At 38.8% G+C, this 17,374-nt stretch overlaps 1 protein-coding gene across 30 annotated transcripts in view; it reads left to right on the plus strand.

Moving 5' to 3' along the window:
- The window catches only part of LOC100986445 (ras-related protein Rab-40A-like), a 221,663-nt gene that overhangs the window by 133,507 nt on the left and 70,782 nt on the right, over window positions 1–17,374 (plus strand). For all 30 annotated transcript variants that reach the window (XR_010111264.1, XR_010111278.1, XR_010111283.1 and 27 more), the window contains one exon: window positions 11,219–11,329. The gene's annotated coding sequence lies outside the window, so the exon portion shown is untranslated. The remainder of the gene's footprint in view (window positions 1–11,218; window positions 11,330–17,374) is intronic.

Below are 17,374 nucleotides of genomic sequence, written 5' to 3' on the forward strand. Positions count from 1 at the left end.
TAAGGAATCTCCACACTGTTTTCCATAGTGGTTGTACTAGTTTACATTCCTACCAGCAGTGTAGAAGGGTTCCCTTTTCACTGCATCTATACCAACATCTATTTTTTTTTAATTTTTTTATTATGGCCATTCTTGCAGGAGTATGGTGATCATATTACATTTTGGTTTTTATTTGTATTTCCCTGATCATTAGTGATGTTGAGCTTTTCTTCATGTTTGTTGGCCATTTGTATATCTTCTTTTGAGAATTGTCTATTCATGTCCTAGGCCCACTTTTTGATGGGATTGTTTGTTTTTTTTTTCTTGTTAATTTGTTTGAGTTTGTTGTAGGTTGTGGATATTAGTCCTTTATCAGATGTATAGATTGTGAAGGTTTTGTCCCACTCTGTGAGTTGTCTGTTTACTCTGCTGACTGTTCCTTTTGCCATGCAAAACTCTTTAGTTTAATTAAGTCCCAGCAGTTCATCTTTGTTTTTATTGCATTTGCTTTCGGTTTCTTATCATGAAATCCTTGCCCAAGCCAATGCCTGGAATGGTTTTTCTGATGTTACCTTCTAGAATTTTTGTAGTTTCAGGTCTTAGATTTAAGTTTTTGATCCATCTCTAGTTGATTTTTTATAAGATGACAGATGAGGATCCAGTTTCATCGTTCTGCATGTGGGTTGCCAATTATCCCAGCACCATTTGTTGAATAGGGTGTCCTTTCCCTACTTGAAGTTTTTGTTTGCTTTGTCGAAGATCAGTTGGCTCTAAGTATTTGGCTTTGTTTCTGGGTTCTCTATTCTGTTTTATATATATATATATATATATATGTGTGTGTGTGTGTGTGTATATATATATGTGTATATATATATGTGTGTGTATATATATATATATATATATATAAATGTTTCATATATAGTCTATGTGCCTATTTTTATACCAGTACCATGCTGTTTTGGTGACTCTGGCCTTATAGTATAGTTTGAAGTAAGGTAATGTGATGCCTCCATATTTGTTCTTTTTGCCTAGTCTTGCTTTGGCTATACAGGCTCTTTTTTGGTTCCATGTGAATTTTAGGATTGTTTTTTCTAGTTCCGTGAAGAATGATGGTAGTATTTTGATGGGAATTGCATTGAATTTGTAGATTGCTTTTGACAGTATGGTCATTTTCACAATATTGATTGTACTCATCCATGAGCATAGGATGTGTATCCATTTGTTTGTGTTGTCTATAATTTCTTTCAGCAGTGTTCTGTAGTTTTCCTTGTAGAGGTCTTTCACCTCCTTGGTTAGGTGTATTCCTAAGTATTCTATTTTATTTTTTTGCAGCTATTATAAAAGGAGTTCTTAATTTGATTCTCAGCTTGGTTGCTGTTGGTGTATAGGAGAGCTACTGATTTCTGTACATTAATTTTGTATCTGGAAACTTTGCTGAATTAGTTTATCAGTTCTAGGAGCTTTTTGGAGTAGTCTTTAGGGTTTTTTAGGTATACAATCATATCAGCAAACAGTGACAGTTTGACTTCCTCTTTACCAAAGTGGATCCCCTTTATTTCTTTCTCTTGTATGATTTCTCTGGTTAGGACTTCTACTACTATGTTGAATGGGAGTGGTAAGAGTGGACATCCTTGTCTTGTTCCAGTTCTCAGAGCGAATGCTTTCAACTTTTCCCCATTCAGTATTATGTTGGCTGTGGGTTTGTCATAGATTGTTTTTATTACATTGAGTTATGTCCCTTGTATGCCAGTTTTTCTGAGAGTTTTAATCCTAAAGGGATGCTGGATTTTGTCAAATGTTTTTTCTGTGTCTGTTGAGATGGTCATGTGATTTTTGATCATGGTGGATTTTCTTTTTGATATGTTGTTGGATTCAGTTCGCTAGTATTTTGTTGAGGTTTTTTTTTTGTTTGTTTTTTGAGATGGAGTCTCACTCTGTTGCCCAGGCTGGAGTGCAGTGGTGTGATCTCAGCTTGCTCCAGCCTCCACCTCCCAGGTTCAAGCAGTCCCACCTCAGCCTCCCAAGTAGCTGGGATTACAAGTGCGTGCCACCACACCTGGCTAATTTTTGTATTTTTAGTAGAGACAGGGTTTCACCATGTAGGCCAGGCTGGTCTCGAACACCTGACCTCAAGTGATCCACCTGCCTTGGCCTCCCAAAGTGCTGGGATTACAGGCATGAGCTATCACGCCTGGCCAAGGATTTTTACATCTGTGTTCATCAGGGATATTGGTCTGTAGTTTTCTTTTTTGTTATGTCCTTCCCTGGTTTTGGTATTAAGGTGATACTGGCTTCACAGAATGATTTAGGGAGGATTCCCTCTTTCTCTGTTTTTTAGAATAGTGTCAATAGGATTGGTACCAATTCTTCTTTGAATGTCTGATAGAATTCAGCTGTGAATCCATCTGGTCCTGGACTTTATTTGTTGGCAATTTTAAAATTACCATTTCAATCTCACTGCTTGTTATTGGTCTGTTCAGAGATTCTATATCTTCCTGGTTTAATCTAGGAGGGTTGTATATTTCCAGGAATTTATCCATCTCCCTTTGGTTATCTAGTTTATTTGCATAAAGGTGTTCATAGTAGCCTTCAATGATCTTTTATGTTTCTGTGGTGTCAGTTGTAGTATCTCCTGTTTTGTTTCTAATTGAGCTTATTTGGATTTTCTCTCTTCTTTTCTTGGTTAATCTTGCTAATGGTCTATCAATTTTATTTATCTTTTCAAAGAACCAGCTTTTTGTTTCATTTATCTTTTGTATTGTTTTTCTTAGTTTTAATTTTATTTAGTTCTACACTAATCTTGGTTATTTCCTTTCTTCTGATGGGTTTGGGGTTGGTTTATTCTTGTTTCTCTAATTCCTGGAGGTGTGACCTTAGATTGTCTGTTTGTGCTCTTTCAGACTTTTTGACGTAGGTGTTTAGGGCTATGAACTTTCCTCTTAGCACCACCTCTGCTGTATCCCAGAGGTTTTGATAGGCTATGTCACTATTGTCGTTCACTTTGAAGAATTTTTAAATTTCCATCTTGATTTTGTTTTTGACCCAGTGATCATTCAGGAGCAGGTTATTTAATTTCCATGTATTTGCATGGTTTTGAACCTTCAACTCATTTTGGAGTTGATTTTCAGTTTTATTCCACTGTGGTCTGAAAGAGTGCTTGATATAATTTCAATTTTCTTAAATTTACTGAGGCTCATTTTGTGGTGTATCATATGGTCTATCTTGGAGTTTATCTTGGTCTACCTTGTGTTTTTTTAAATTGTATGTTTGTTTTATAGGTCCTGTGAGATTTATGCTTTAAAGAGTTTCTGTTTTGATGTGTTTCCAGAATTTGTTTCAAGATTTAGAGCTCCTTTTAGCAGTTCTTGTAGTGCTGGCTTGGTAGTGTCAAATTCTCTATTAAATAGAATGTATATTCTGTGGTTGTTAAATGGAATGTTCTGTAAATATGTGTTAAGTCCATTTGTTCTAGGGTATAGTTTCAATCCACTGTTTGTTGACTTTCTGTCTTGATGACCTGTCTAGTGCTATCAGTGGAGTATTGAAGTCCCCCACTATTATTGTGTTGCTGTCTATCTCATTTCTTAGGTGTAGTAGTAATTGTTTTATAAATTTGGGAGCTCCAGTGTTACGTGCATATATACTTAGGATTGTGATAGTTTCCTGTTAGACAAGGCCTTTTATAGTTACATATTGTCCCTCTTTGTCTTTTGTAACTGCTGTTACTTTAAAGCTTTTTTGTCTGATATAAGAATAGCTACTCCTGCTCACTTTTGGTGTCTATTTGCATGGAATGTCTTTTTCCACCCCTTTACCTTAAGTTTATATGAGTCCTTACGTGTTAGGTTGGTCTCTTGAAGGCAGCAGATAGTTGGTTGGTGAATTCTTATCCATTCTGCAATTCTGTATCTTTTAAGTGAAGCATTTAGGCCATTTATATTCAAGATTAGTATTGAGATGTGAGGTACTATTCCATTCATCATGCTATTTTTTTTCCTGTATACTTTGTGTTTTTTTTTAATTGTATTTTTGTTTTATAGGTCCTGTGAAATTTATGCTTTAAAGAGGTTCTGTTTTGATGTGTTTCCAGGATTTGTTTCAAGATTTAGAGCGCCGTTTAGCAGTTCTTGTAGTGCTGGCTTGGTAGTGTCAAATTCTCTCAGCATTTGTTCATCTGAAAAAGACTGTATCTTTCTTTCATTTATGAAGCTTAGTTTCACTGGATACAAAATTCTTGGCTGATAATTGTTTTGTTTAAGGAGGCTGAAGATAGGACCCTAATCCCTTCTAGCTTGTAGGGTTTCTGCTGAGAAATCTGCTGTTAATCTGATAGGTTTTCCTTTATAGGTTACCTGATGCTTTTGCCTCACAGCTCTTAAGATTCTTTCCTTCATCTTAATTTTAGATAACATGAGGTCAATGTGCCTAGGCGATGATCTTTTTGCGATGAATTTCCCAGGTGTTCTTTGAGCTTCTTGTATTTGGATGTCTAAGTTTCTAGTAAGGCTTGGGAAGTTTTCCTCAATTATTCCCCCAAATCTGTTTTCCAAACTTTTAGATTTCTCTTCTTCCTCAGGAACATGGATTATTCTTAGGTTTAGTCATTTAACATAATCCCAGACTTCTTGGAGACTTTGTTCATTTTTTAAATTATTTTTTCTTTGTTTTTGTTGGATTGGGTTAATTCGAAAACCTTGTCTTTGCATTCTGAAGTTCTTTCTTCTGCTTGTTCAATTCTATTACTGAGAATTTTCAGAGCATTTTGCATTTCTCTAAGTGCATCCATTATTTCCTGAAATAATTTCCTTTTGATCGTTTTTTATTTATGCTATCTATTTCACTGAAGATTTCTTCCCTCGTTTCTTGTATCACTTTTTTGATTTCTTTAAATTGGACTTCACCTTTCTCTGGTGAATCTTTGATTAGCTTAATAACTGACCTGAATTCTTTTTCAGGTAAATCAGGGATTTCTTCTTGGTATGGATCCATTGCTGGTGAGCTAGTGTGATTTTTGGGGATTGTTAAAGAATCTTCTTTTGTCATATTACTAGAATTGTTTTTCTGGTTCCTTCTCATTTAGATAGGCTCTGTCAGAGGGAAGGTCTAGGGCTCAAGGCTGTTGTTCAGATTCTTTCGTCCCGTGGGGTGTTCTCTTGATGTAGTACTCTCCCCCTTTTCCTAGGGATATGGCTTCCTGAGAGCTGAGCTGTAGTGATTGTTATCTCTCTTTGGCATCTAGGCATCTAGCCACCTAGCAGGCTCAGTCTGGAACTGGGGGTTGTCTGCACAGAGTCCTGTGATGTGAACCATCTGCAGGTCTCTCAGCTGTGGATACCAGCGCCTGCTCCAGTGGAGGTGGCAGGGGGCTAAAATGGATTCTGTGAGGGTCCTTGGTTTTGGTTGTTTAATGTGCTATTTTTTGCTGGTTGGCCTCCTGCCAGGAGGTGGCGCTTTGAAGACAGCATCAGCTGTGGTAGTATAGGGAGGATCAGGTGGGTAGGGCCCTAGAACTCCCAAGAGTATATGCCCTTTGTCTTCAGCTACCAGTGTGGGTAGGGAAGGACCATCAGGTGGGGGCAGGGCTAGGCGTGTCTGAGCTCAGACTTCCCTTAGGCGGTTCTTGCTGCAGCTGCTGTGGGGGATGGGAATGTGGTTCCTAGGTCAATGGAGTTAAATTCCCAGGAGGATTATGGCTGCCTCTGCTGTGTCTTGCAGGTTGTCAGGGAAGTAGGAGAAAGCTGACAGTCACAGGCGTCACCCAGCTCCCATGCAACCCAAAAGGCTGGTCTCACTCCCACCATGGTCCCCCAACAGCACCAAGTGTGTTTCCAGGCAGTGGGTGAGCAGGGCTGAGAACTTGCCCCAGGCTACCAGCCTCCCAGGTGTGAAAGCAAGCTGGGCTTTCATGCCTCCTTTCCTGTGGCATCTGTACACCAGATTCATGCCTTCCCCTGAGTTCTGGCCAGGAGACTTCACATTCGGTTGGAATTGTTACAAAGTTCAACTGGAGTTCAACTGGAGGTTTCCTTCTCCCTGTGGTCTTTTCCCAGTAGCTCTGGTAGCCCTCCCCAAAGACTTCTGTGAGACAAGGCAGAAATGGCTTCCTAGGGGACCCAGGGAGCCCACAGGGTTTTTCCTCTTGCTTCCTCTACCCCTGTATTTCGCTTGGCTTTCTGAATTGACTCAGCTCCAGGTGAGGTCAGAATCTTCTTCCATGGTCTAGTCTTTCAGGTTCCCCAGTGAGGGTGTGTGTTCGGGGGTGGATGATCCCCCCTTTCCCACTTCCATAGCTTGGGCACTTACAGTATTTGGAGTGTCTCCTGGGTCCTGCATGAACAATCTCCTTCTTTCAGAAGGTCTTTGGGTTCTCTCAGCTTTCCTTGTTTATTTCTGCAGTAGTTCTGGAGCAAAAGTACATGATGTGAGTCTCCACACACTGCTCTGTCTGTCCACATGGGAGCTACAATCTAGTCTTGCCTCCCATCCACCATGATCCCTCTGGAATTTCTTATTGAGCCCCAAGAAGAAATAGTACAGAAGAGCCAGGAATATTAATGGGCCAGCTGGACTGAAGATGAGAATCATTAACCTTGTAGCCCAGCTGCAAAACCCATCAACTGACCACAGGTCTTTGAGAAAGCCCCTTCCCTTTGTTGGCCTCAGCCCAAACACAGAGGAGCACTCAGTGTAGAAACAGTATAGAAACAGTGATTAGAAGTGTGGTCTTTGGGGCGAGAAGTTTCTGAATTTGACCCTGGGAACCATCACTTTTTGGTTGTATGATCTATAGTAAGCAATTTATCTATTAATACTATATACCCTATAATTGTTAGCATATTTTATTATTATTCATTTTAACTATCAAAAGGGTGAATAATAGGAGTAGGAATACATGGCCAGGTATTATGTTTCATGAACCTATAATGAATTAACTGTTGGACAGTGTTTGATATATAGATTAAAGGAAGTCTATAGAAATCTCATGAGCAGACCCAAACATATCATATTATTCAATATGTTACCTGTATGCCATTTCCAATCAGATGCATTGTTTAAGAATTGAGGCTGGATCAACTGGTAAAGGGTTCATTGGGAAGCAAATTTGGGGCAAGGCACGGTGGCTCCTCCCTGTGATCACAGAACTTTGGGAGGCCGAGGTGGGAGGATTCCTTGAGCCCGGGAGTTCAAGATGAGCCTGAACAACATAGTGAGATCCCATCTCTACAAAAAATTTTTTAAAATTAGGCAGGAGTGATGGCACATGGCTGTAGTCCCAGCTACTGAGGATGCTGAGGTGGGAGGACTGCTTGAGCCCAGGAAGTCAAGTCTGCAGTAAGCTGTGATCACACCACTGTACTACAGCCTGGGTGATAGAGCAAGAACCTTAAAAAAAAAAAAAAAAGCAAAGTTGTATCATATCTTTTACCTTGTAATTTAACCAGAATGCCTCATCCACATGTTAGTACTTAAGGTAAAAGGAAAACTAAAATAACAAAAAATACAGGGTACTAAACTATACATATGGTATTTTAATTATTATATGAGTTGTATATGTAATGCATGTACAGTGTGCATGTGCATACATGTATACACAAAATAAATCCCAAAGAACATAGCCCAATGTTAATTTCAACCATGATAGGATTAATTTTTTTTTTTTTTTGACACAGAGTCTTGCTGTGTTACGCAGGCTGGAGTGCAGTGGCGTGATCGCGGATCACAGCAGCTTCTGCCTCCCGGGTTCAGTTGATTCTCCTGCCTCAGCCTCCCGAGTAGATGGGATTACAGGTGTGAGACACCTGACATCCTGAGTAGCTGGGACTACAGCCGTGTGCCACCACTTCTGCCTAATTTTTAATTTTTTTTTGGTAGAGATGGAATCTCACTATGTTGTTCAGGCTCATCTTGAACTCCTGGGCTCAAGGAATCCTCCCACCTCGGCCTCCCAAAATTCTGTGATCACAGGCAGGAGCCACCGTGCCTTGCCCCAGATTTGCTTCGCACTGAACCCTTTACCAGTTGATCAGCCTCAGTTCTTAAACAATGCATCTGATTGGAAATGGCATACATGTAACATATTGACCACTCAGCTAATTTTTTTTTTTTTTTTTTGTATTTTTAGTACAGACGGGTTTTGCTGTATTGGCCAGGCTGGTGGTCTCGAACTCCTGGCTTCAAGTGATCCACCTGCCTTGGCCTCCCTAAGTGCTGGGATTACAGGCATGAGCCACTGCGCCCAGTTTATGATGGGACTGGTATTTTTAACTTCACTACTTGGCTCAATATTAAGCCTTTGCTGAGTATGGATTATACTTATGAAAAAAACACTATATCCCTTAAAACCCCTGCTACTTATGAAATATTTCAGATAAAAAGTATAGAGAACTATAAAATTAATCCAAGTTAAGAAAAACTTTACTCCTCCATGACCCTTTCTTCACTCCTAGAAATAATCAATATCCAGAATGCGGTATTTATTCCACTTTTTTTTTTTTATTACTTTACTACATATGAGAGCGTCCCTAGACAAAATATAGTATTCTTTTGCATATTTGTCTTCATACAACCACACACACACATTAATACTATAGGTGTTCTTGTCCTCCAACTACCTAATTTAACATTGTATGTCTATATGTACACACACACACACAAACTTGATTCTTAAGAGAGCATTGTGAGGAGTTCAAGAGGAAACCTCCTCCAGATCCTAGCACAGTTTTTGACACATTATTCACAGCACCAATGTTTGCTTCCTTCTCATCCCAACTGTGCTGAGATGTTATTTCTTTACATATTCACTTCTAATTTTACCATTAAGTATTCTTTTTGTCTGCATTCTTTTAGTTTACATTGTGGTTCTTTATCAGGCTTTCTGAATTGAATGTTTAACTCATTTTCATTTTTATTGATATAGGTATTTAATGCTTTAAAATAGTCTCTGATAGCAACTCTAGCTAAATTCGTACATGCTCTGTTTTCATTATGATTATATGCACCAAATTCTGCAATTTTAATCTATTTCCATTTGGGTGCAAGTTTTGTTTAATAGCCTCAGATAGAATCAATTTTCATGAATGATCCATGTTTATATGAAAAGTAGGTGTGTTGCCTAATATTAGGCTTCACAATTTAGAATAAGTGTATCTGTAAGATCTACCCTTGGAATTATGTTGCTTAAGTCTTCTCTACAGTTGTTAAATTTTTCTCCACCTGAACGTTTTTGGATTATAGGAAATGTGGTAGAATTTCTATTATTAAATGGTGTGCTTCTTCCTACTTCTCTTTGCACTACTGTAGTTTTTGCTCTATCAATATTTTTACCACATGACTGCATATATGAGTAGCTCCCATCTTCCTTGTGAATTGTAGCCTTTGACTTTATCAACTGTGTTTTTTTGTCTCTTTAAATCCATTTTGGTCTCAGTTTTTTTCTTTTAATTATCAAGATTGTAACCCTTACTTTCTTTATATTGTCAACTGCCTAGTATATATTTATCCTTACATTTTTAACCTATATGAATACGTTTGTTTTACATGTATCACTTGGAAAAGCACAGCTTTGGATTTTTCTTCAATAGGCAATCTGAAATACTTTTAATAGATGAGTTAAGCCAATTTATTGTTATTGATATGATTGATGTCTTTGCTCATTTGTGTTCAATTCTGTTGTATTGCTTTTAAACACAGAAATTGTATAGTCTTTCACTAGTTCATATGTTTATTTGCTATCTATATTTAGTATTTCGAATGGTTAATACATAATATCCTTGATATGGAAGAAGTCTTAATAATGAGTAGAGAAATCATCAAAAGATATGAACAGATAATTCACATAAAATGCAATATACATAGTCACTAAACTTTCAAAAATATACCAAATTACAATAATTCTGCCTGCCACGGGCTGCCAGTGTGCACTAGAGGTATCTCATGTTTCATCTTATGGATGCCCCAGAGTAGAGGATTTTACTGTCTTCTTTTACACTTATCAATTTTATTCTGACAGAATTAGAGTCATTCTATATGTAAATTCATATGCTGGGTTTTAAGTGAGGTATTTTTTTTTGCTCCATGCAAACACGTCTGTGGAGAAGTTTGACAATGGTGGTACGGTGGTGCCCCCTCGTGACTGAAGCCTGAACTGCATGCAGCTTGAACATCACAGTAGGAAAGTGGGAGGGAGGAGTTGTGGCCCAAGCCCCGCCCTACAGAGTTTTCTAGAAGTCTGAGTGGGAAATTGGGCATTCCCAGTGTGTAGGAATACTGACAGCCTCCATTAAAAAAATGGAGCCTTTTACTATGTGGAAGAGAAAACTATGTCAGAATAACAAATATATATTTTAAATGCTTTGAGACATATGGATAAATAGCTGGAGACCTGGGTAAGCTAAAATGGATGCAGATCTTTTATTATCTTCGTAACCCAAGTTTGCCCTTATTATAACCATCTTTTCATGGAAATATACGTCTGTGATAACATCTTAAAATACTTAAACACAAAATCTCACTTTTTTTTTTTGGACTATGTATTTCATTGCGTGGATACCCTCAAATTTATTTCACTAGTATTATAGCAATGAAAATTTAGTTCCCTTACCATTTCTATGACCGAAAATAATGTACTTAACGCCATGCTCATGTATATTCAAATATGTTTGTAAGCATTTATTTATAATAAGTTCCTAAAAGTTTCATTTTCAAACCCTTTGAACTATAACATTTTATATTAATAATCAATTCAAAATACTATTACTAATTTATATTGCCTATATCACAGTATGAAAGTACCTAGTTCTTCACACATTAGAAATAATGAGAATCATTAATTTGGTACACAAGAAGTCATCTCTCATCATTACTTTCATTATAACTCGTTTTTGTTGCCTTCTGGAATTCCATCCTATGGATGTAACATAATCAATTTTCACAACTTCTTGTTATTCAGACTGTCCTGATATTTCCTATTATCTACACTGTGTGGATGGCATCTTTTCAGAGTCTGTGCACTGCTGAAGGGCACAGTTACGGGCACAATTCCTGTGGCTATTTGCGCTAGTGAGTTGAATGTGTCTTCCTTGAGTCCAGCAAGCTGTCTTAGGAGAAATATAACACAACATGATAAATGTCTCAGTTTGTGTGAGTGAGTGTGTGTGTGTGTGTGTGTGTGCTGACAACCACATTTCCCTCTGCCCTTTTGTGGGTTTGTGTCTCATTTGGTTTCTCTTCCCAAATTCAGGCTCAGAAGTGACAAAAGAGAATTATCAGGATGGCAGTCCTTATAACCAGATGCTTATCAACATTCTTCACTACATTCTGAAGATGAATTTCTACAAGGGAAATTGTTTATGTAAGTGGTGTGTACCCTTTGATATGTATTGACATAGTGGCACACATAGAGTTGTGCCATTTAGACTCCCCAAGGGGAGGCATGTGAGGTCGGCCACAGAGGACTGAAGAAATTAGTTAATGCTGACATCCTATCACATAGGGTGGGTCCTGGACTCCGTCATGGACCTGCTGTCATGCCATTGCCACAATTGGAAGACGTGGAAGTGATCAGATGCAATCAAATTTTGTACACAAGCACATCCTGATGTAGCGATGAGGGGAAGGGGGAAGAGGAATGATCATTGCTTGGAGTTACAGGACAGAGGCAGCAGGGCTAGGACACAGGCACTCTTTATACGCATTCTTTTTTTTTTTTTTTTTTTTTGAGACGGAGTATCGCCTGTTGCCAGGCTGGAATGCAATGGTGTGATCTCAGCTCACTGCAACCTCCGCCTCCTGGGTTCAAGCGATTCTCCTGCCTCAGCCTCCTGAGTAGCTAGGACTGTAGGTGCGCACCACCACGCCCAGCTAATTTTTTGCATTTTTAGTATAGTCGAGGTTTCACCATGTTGGCCAGGATGGTCTCCATCTCTTGAGCTCGTAATCCGCCTGCCTCGGCCTCCCACAGTGCTGGGATTACAGGCGTCAGCCACCACACCCGGCCCTATATGCATTCATTTTTATGTAAAACATATGCATCAATTCTTTTGTATGAAAACGTTTGGTCATTACTGTGGTACAACAGAAGACCAGGTCAGTACCATATTTTTTTTTTCATATGTACACAGATTTTTATTTTGTTTTAGACATTGTCTTACACACAATAGACATTCAGTATTTGTTGAAATTAATGAAAGAAAAGAGAAACATAAAAACGGTCTGAGAAGACAATAATCTGCTTTTTAATTTATAGACAGCAATTAGGTCAAACAATTATAACAATGATGACAAAGAACAATATCTGAGGTACACTCAAAACCTTATGAGGGTTATTTGCCAGTTTTCCTGGCTATTTCTACACCCTTTGATCTCTAGTGAATGTTTCTACTTACAACTACATATTTTGTAAGTTTTGCCTACTGTATTTCAATCAACACTGTAAAAAATGAAGAGAGTCTTTTTGGTTCAGATTTGGTTTTTAGTTAATTATGTGATGTGTATATGATTTTTTGTTACCTTTTCTGTATAGATATCAGGAGAATCGAAAATATGTTGATGGTGGAATTGTGGTATGACATTTTTACTGACTACTACTCTGCAAAAGTTTTATCTATGAGCTCTATGGGTTGTTCCTGGCTTTTGAAAATTTACTTTAAGGAAGTGTTTTTGGAAATGGATTATAAGTATACAAGTATGCAATCTTATGTATTTGCAACTGTCTAAGATGTTATGATACTTTCCTCCCTGCAATCTGGCATTCATCCATTCAAGACATTTTAATTGAACTCTTACAATGTTCTTAATACTATGATAAGCCCTGAAGGTAAACTGTGACTAAAAATGTTGCAGGATAAAATATAGGATTCCTAGTTAAATTTGAATTTTAGATAAGCAACATTCTTATACTAAAAATTATTCCATGTTTATCTGAAATTCAAATTTAGCTGAGTGTCCTGTAACTTTTTATTTTATTTGTTTACTTGTTTGTCTGTGATAAATATGGCAGCCCTAGAAAAATAAATATAGCCCCTGATTTATTCTAATTTACTCTTTCGTTGGCAAGGAAGGCACTAATCAAATAATCCTGCAGATAAATGAAAAATTGCAACTGAGATAAGTATGAACAAGAATAAATTCAAAGCTGAAGAAGAAGAAAATAATTGGAAGAGAAACCTTGTCAGAAAGGGGACTTCAAAGCTCTATGGAAGTGTCAATGGACCCACAATACAGTGGGGAAGGAAAGAGATGCTCTGGCACTCTTTCTTTTAAATGACAGTTTTATATTCAACTTTAATGGTACAAGCAGTAGAAAGCCTGGCTGCTCACAGAGATGCAGAAAACACTCAAAGCCTTGTTTCAGGACCCACCCACTATCTTTCCCATTTGGCATCTGACTCATAATGAAGCCAGAGGCTGCAAGTTTTAGACGTATGCAAAGGTGGTACATTTCAATATTCAATTCCAATTAATATGGATATTTTCTGGGGTCAGAGAAGGAAAGGTTATTTGTCCCATCAGGCCACTGGCCTTTGCTCCTACCAGAAGTGAGAGGAACCATGCCTGTTTTTAAATAACAGGGAAGACTTTTTCAGCACAGGCTGGTGGGAAAGACACAAATCTATCTAGTCACCTGGGAGCTGTCAGACAGGAATGTTGCAAGTGACTACACCCTGCAGTGCCTCTGGCAGGATTAGGACTCTCAAACTTTCCCAATAGCCCAGCTTGTGATTCCTTCTTGCTTTCCAAGTTTCCATATGCATGCAATATTTAAAAATGGTCTTGGACAGTTTGTATTAATTACTCAGATTTTGAATATGCTCATTGTTTATCATCATTCTAATAACAGTCCTACCTCAGGTTTATATGTTTATTCCCATATATTTGGGTTCCTTTAATTATCTTATGTATTTTTATGATGTCTGCAAAATAAAAGGGGAATGAGTGTTATTATACCAATTTTTATGGATGCGGGAACCTGAGCATAGCCTCTCTAAATAAGTTGCTAAAGTCATTTTTCTGATACAATCCACAACCAGATTGACTGCTTACCTAGACTCTTAGCTTTGTCTGGAGCTGTATCAAGCTAGTTAGAAGTGCAAAGTCCAAATTTATTGACTGAAAAAAAAAATCTTGAAAAGATAGTACTAAATATAAATAAATAAGTCACAAAATATGCAGCCAATTAGATTAAACTCATCAAAAATAAACTGACACCTGCTTTTTTTTTGCTTCCATTTGCTTGGTAAATATTCCTCCTTCCCTTTATGTCAAGCCTATGTGTGCCTTTGCACGTGAGATGGGTCTCCTGAATACAGCACACCAATGGGTCTTGACTCTTTATCCAATTTTCCAGTCTGTGTCTTTTCATTGAGGCATTTAGCCTGTTTACATTTAAGGTTAATATTGTTATGTGTGAATTTGATCCTGTCATTATGATGTTAGCTGGTTATTTTGCCCATTAGTTGATGCAGTTTCTTCCTAGCATCGATGGTCTTTACAATTTGGCATGTTTTTGCAGTGACTGGTTCTGGTTGTTCCTTTCCATGTTTAGCGCTTCCTTCAGGAGCTCTTGTAGGGCAGGCCTGGTGGTGACAAAATCTCTCAGCATTTGCTTGTCTGTAAAGTATTTTATTTCTCCCACACTTATGAAGCTTAGTTTGGCTGGATATGACATTCTGTGTTGAAAATTCTTTTCTTTAAGAATGTTGAATATTGGCCCCCACTCTCTTCTGGCTTGTAGAGTTTCTGCCAAGGGGTCAGCTGTTAGTCTGATGGGCTTCCCTTTGTGGGTAACCTGTCCTTTCTCTCTGGCTGCCCTTAACATTTTTTCCTTCATTTCAACTTTGGTGAATCTGATGATTATGTGTCTTGGGGTTGCTCTTCTCGAGGAGTATCTTTGTGGTGTTCTCTGTATTTCCTGAATTTGAATGTTGGCCTGCCTTGCTAGGTTGGGGAAGTTCTCCTGGATAATATCCTGCAGAGTGTTTTCCAACTTGCTTCCATTCTCCCCATCACTTTCAGGTACACAGTCAAATGTAGGTTTGGTCTTTTCACGTAGTCCCATATTTCTTGGAGGCTTTGTTCATTCCTTTTCATTTTTTTCTCTAATCCTGTCTTCATGCTTTATTTCATTAAGTTGATCTTCAATCTCTGATATCCTTTCTTCCGCTTGATTGATTCAGCTGTTGATACTTGTGTATGCTTCACGAAGTTCTTGTGATGTGTTTTTCAGCTCCATCAGGTCATTTATGTTCTTCTCTAAACTGGTTATTCTAGTTAGCAATTCCTCTAACCTTTTTTCAAGCTTCTTAGCTTCCTTGCATTGAGTTAGAACATGCTCCTTTAGCTTGGAGAAGTTTGTTATTACCCACCTTCTGAAGCCTACTTCTGTCAATTCGTCAAATGCATTCTCCATCCAGTTTTGTTCCGTTGCTGGCGAGGAGTTGTGATCCTTTGGAGGAGAAGAGGCATTCATGTTTTTGCAATTTTCAGTCTTTTTGCGCTGGTTTCTCCCCATCTTCGTGGATTTATCTACCTTTGGTCTTTATTGTTGGTGACCTTTGGATGGGGTTTTGGTGTGGACGTCCTTTTTGTTGAAGTTGATACTATTCCTTTCTGTTTGTTAGTTTTCCTTCTAACAGGCCCCTCTGCTGCAGGTCTGCTGGAGTTTGCTGGCAGTCCACTCCGGACCCCATTTGCCTGGGTATCACCAGCAGAGGCTGCAGAACGGCAAAGACTACTGCCTATTCCTTCCTCTGGAAGCTTCATCCCAGAGAGGCACCCGTCAGATGCTAGCCGGAGTTCTCCAGTATGAGGTGTCTGTCGACCCCTGCTGGGAGGTTTCTCCCAGTCAGGGGGCACGGGGTTCAGGGACCCACTTGAGGAGGCAGTCTCTCCCTTAGCAGAGCTCAAGTGTTGTGCTGGGAGATCTGCTACTCTTTTCAGAGCTGGCACGCAGGAACGTTTAAGTCTGCCAAAGCTGCACCCACAGCCACCCCTTCCCCCAGGTGCTCTGCCCCAGGGAGATGGGAGTTTTATCTATAAGCCCCTAACTGGGGCTGCTGCCTTTTTTTCAGAGATGCCCTGCCCAGAGAGGAGGAATCCAGAGAGGCGGTCTGGCTACAGCGGCTTTGCCAAGCTGCAGTGGGCTCCACCCAGTTCGAACTTTCCTGTGTCTTTGTTTATGCTGTGAGGGGAAAACCGCCTACTCAAGCCTCAGTAATGATGGACACCCTTCCCCCCACCAAGCTGGAGCGTCCCAGGTGGACTTCAGACTGCTATGCTGGCAGCAATAATTTCAAGCCAGTGGATCTTAGCTTGCTGGGCTCCGTGGGAGTGGGATCCACTGAGCTAGACCACTTGGCTCCCTGGCTTCAGCCCACTTTCCAGGGGAGTGAACAGCTCTGTCTCACTGGCATAGTGCATAAAAATATGTAGTACCATATTTTTAAACAGCTTTCTTGCAATATACTTTACAGACAATGAAATTTACCCATTTTAAGGGTAAAATTTGATGAATTTCAGTAAATGTGTAGAGTTGTGCTACCATCACCATAATTAAGCTTTTAACATTTCCATTACCTCAAAAAGTCCTGTCGTGCTTGAATACAGTTAATTCCTGCTTCAGCCTTGGCAATCACAAATGTTTTCTGTGTCTATGTATTTGCCTGTTTAGATGCTTTATATAAATGGAATCGTACAATATTTGTTCTTTATTGTTTGGCTTCCTTCGCCTGGTTATGATATATAGTCAAGGTTCATCCATGGTGTAGCATGTGTCTTAATGTCATTCTTTCTAATGGCTGAAAAATCTTGTATGAATAGACTACATTTTTTATCATTTATCTATTGATAGTCATTTGGATTATTTCTAGTTGTTGGCTAATATGATTGACAATTCGACATACATTTGAGTACAAGTTTTCAGGTAGACTTATGTTTTCATTTCTCTTGAGTATGTACCTAAGAGTGGAATTGCTGGTAACTCCCTGCTTATCCATTTGAGGAACTGCCAGATGACTTTCATGACCCTGACAGTCATGAGGAGTACAGGCTTAGCCAGTTGTTCTTACTGTGATTAGACCAGGATTATGTGTTTTGAGAAAGAATACCATTGATTTGAAGTGCCCTTCTTGTAACATTATATCTGGTAGTCAGGATGCCTACTTAATGTCACTGGTGATGTTAAACTTCATCATTTAATTAAGCTGGGGTTTGTCAAGTTTCTCTAGTGTATAGTAACTATTTTCCATGTGACTAGAGAGCATATGGGAGAAGGAAAACACTCCCACGTTTCTAATTTCACTGTGAGTCAGTGTCATTTCTGTGTGGTGGAATGAGTGCCCGGATGGTGCTGGGGAAGGGAAGAAGGGGATTCCACCATTTCTTTTTTTTTTTTTTTTTT

This window comes from Pan paniscus, chromosome X (assembly GCF_029289425.2).
Source record: "Pan paniscus chromosome X, NHGRI_mPanPan1-v2.0_pri, whole genome shotgun sequence".
Taxonomy (NCBI): Eukaryota; Metazoa; Chordata; class Mammalia; order Primates; family Hominidae; genus Pan; species Pan paniscus.